Below are 3555 nucleotides of genomic sequence, written 5' to 3'. Positions count from 1 at the left end.
TTATGCATTGACTGTATATAGGTATACATCAGGTATACATGCATGCATAGACATATATAGACGCGACCAGAGAATGTCTAATAGGACGCGACATTGACTGTGGAGGGACGTGCCTAAAGCGCCGCCATCTTGGTACAGGGCTCGCAGAGGCAGCGGTGTATGAACATACGAAGGAAAGAGGTACTCCTCAATCTCAAAGTAGAATTATTCGCTGAATTTTGGACCGATTTCAAAACGTACTGAACTGTTAAAAACGTCACACATGTAGCTATGATAAAAATATGGTTTTACTACCCAAATACAATTTTTACTTAATGTTATCAGCAGACTAGCTTCTGACAGAGGATTGTAAAGAAAAGATGCCGGACTTCAACTGAGCGGTTTATGATCACTTTTATTGTGTAGAAACCCCATTCCTCCATAGATGTAATGCACTGTAGGAGCGAGTGGCCCTGTTCCAAGATGGCCGCCCTGTAGGCACGCCGCTCTAGTAGACGGCAGCGCTCAATGTCGCGTCTATCTATATATGTCTATGCATGCATGTATATACTAGGGTCCAACGAATATGACGCAATAATGCCATTAAAAACACCAGCCACTGCTTATCATTGCTTATTCCACACAATATATTTAAAAAAGTAGGAGGTTTAAGTTTTTTATTGAGTTGCAACTTCACAGTTTCTAAATTACCTCTGAACCTCTTAAGGTTTTGTCAGCAGGCTTTACTCTCTTGGAAATTATTTTATGTTCACAACTTTTCTCCACACAAGAAACTGCTTTGGAACAATGGTCATGTTACTATTAAAAACAAAAGTATATACAAAGAGAGCTGGATTGAGAGGGACATAATATTTGTGACAGCCTTATTTGATGGTCTCTATAGTTATGAAGACTTTATGAACGCTAAAACCTTTCCAGTCAAATACAGAGAGTTTGTTTCTATTATAAAGTTGATTCCCACTGGTATGATTGAGTAAATAAAATGTCACTTAAGTTATCAAAATATCAATATTCAGGCACTTTCTCTTAAGATTGACGGGATTGACATAATGGATAGAAAATGTACAAACAAACATCTAAGGAAAGTATTACAGAGTCGTAATAAGATTTCACCCAGAGGAGAGTTTATTTGGGGCTCGCAGTTGGCTGGTATAAACTGGCGCAAGGCCTGGTTGTGTCCCTTTCAGTTCTGTCTTTCAAATAAGATAAGAGAGGTTCATTTTAAAATTTTGCATAATATTTACCCTTGTAACATATCAACTTCTAGGTTTACAGATGTGGACGAAATGTATACTTTCTGTGGAGATGAGCCAGAAACAATTTTGCATTTATTCTGTATTTGCCCGTCATCATCTGTATTTTGGAAGGACATGGAGAAATTTATCTACGATAAAACAAAACAATACATAACGATAAGACCCAAAGATATTATTTCAAAATTTGTGTGTAATGATAAATCTGTTTGTTTCATAGTAAATCTCATGATTCTGATCAGTAAATTTCACATCCACAAGATGAAGTTCTCTAAATTCCTCCCTAACTTTTTCTTCATGAAAGAATTTAATGTTTATATAGACACTTTAAAATTAATGACAAACAAGAAAAGTGAGCACACATTGCTTTGCTTAGAAAATTAATTTTCACTTACCCCAAGATGAGTGCCTGATTTAGTTATTTTATTTATATTTCTGATTACATGTATTATTTATTTTATTTTAATATAGTATATTGTTTTATTATTTTTGTATCATCCCACTTGTCTGCTTCTATGTATGTTCTGATTGTCTGTACTTTTTCAAATTCTCAATAAAGGTTTGCATTTAAAAAAGAAAACTGTTTATCATTGCAGTTTATTTTTATTTATATCCTACATTTATTTTTAAGCATATAAGGGATGTAACAAACACAGGAGATAGCTACAGATAAAGACAGGACATTTTAAATCTCCTCAGATGAGGATGAACATGCAGCTTTGGGGCCCCCTGGTGGCTTGGGGGCCCTAGGCATTCGCCTAGTTCGCCTATAGCAGTGGTTCCCAAACTTTTCACAGCCCGTACCCCTTCAGACATTTGACCTCCAGCCATGTACCCCCTACTCACACGCACTTGAAGCAGCTAGAAAAAGAAATGTCTGTGAGCCTGCCGCCACCCCCACCACCTACATTTAAAGTCTCTTAAAGTGAATTATTTCTCACAAAATAGATTTATTTATCAGCATTTATCCATTTTCGGGCGGTTAGCCGGGTGACCTAGTTTACCTCAGACTGATGACTTGACAGCTCAAATTACAGAAAGCTATCAGAATTGTTGACGACATAATTTAAAGACCCAATCAAAAACGAGATTTGCTTGTTTCTGGGGGGAAAATAACTTTAGCAAGTATAGCTATAACATCAGGAGATTTGCACCTGCCCACCAATCACAGACATTTCAGGGAATCTGTGTCTTTCTTATTTAGGTGACCTAGCACTAGCTACATTAGCAGCAAACTGATACATAGCTTCACAGCCAGTTGTCCTACAATCTAGCTATTAACATAATTGACTCACATGAAAAACAGTCTTTTGATTTTTCATTTAGGTGGAGAATCAGAAAATGAGAAAACAACCCGTTATCCGTTTTTTCAGTTTCAAAATGTAATCAGGCTGAGTTCAGAATCAACTCTTTCGCATACCCCAGATTGGGAGTCACTGGCCTATAGCAAGAAATGGCTCTGCTGAGGACACACTACAAGATAGATTTTTTTTTTTTTTTGTCACATTTTACCCTCAGTTCCCTTTTGGGCAAAGTCTGCACTAGTTGGGGACAGTCGGCATGGGTATTTGGCACAAAAAAATCTGTTAGTGTGTAAGGGGTGAAAATGCAAATCTGCAAGTGTGCGAGGGGAACAGACCCAACCTGAACTCTGTCGCAGTCAAACACATTTGAATTTTTCAAGCCGAATCTGGACTAATTACATACCCAACTGCATACACGAGTTGCCAACAGCCGATGAAAAAGAGAGGTAGGGACATGGGAAATACCATCTGAAGACAACGGAAAATAGAAGGAATATCAAAACAATAAAGGTGAATAGTGAGAGTGGGAGAGTGGTGACAAAGAAAACCTGGACCACAGACATGGAGACACAATAGAGTTGTGGCAGGAGCACGAGTGCCTAATGTTGGTTACAGGGCACACCACAACTGTTACCCTCGCGAGAGTTTGCATGAGAGTTTGATGCATTCAGTTAGCTTTAGTTATCATGTACTCTGTCATCCCTCGTCAGGCACGGCCGTTAAGAGTGTGCTTTCAGTGGTCATACAGAAATCTACTGTGTACCTCCAGTCTTTGCAAAATCTGTAAAGACTGAAAGTTGTTCAGTGTGTCCCCAGCTTAACGCTTATCTGTATTATCAAGTATCAATATTAAATGTAAAATGTATAATTAGGAATTTTTCCATTCTTTCAGATATTCAGAATTCAGGATGAAGAAGTGGTTTAGTTGAAGTAACAAACGTGTTTCTTTCTTTCTTTCTTTCTTTCTTTCTCTATTAATCAGGACACAGAAAATAATA

Source organism: Chelon labrosus (assembly GCF_963514085.1).
Source record: "Chelon labrosus genome assembly, chromosome: 22".
NCBI lineage: Eukaryota > Metazoa > Chordata > Actinopteri > Mugiliformes > Mugilidae > Chelon > Chelon labrosus.
The sequence above is the reverse complement of the archived record's forward strand: the minus strand, read 5'-3'. Positions refer to the sequence as shown.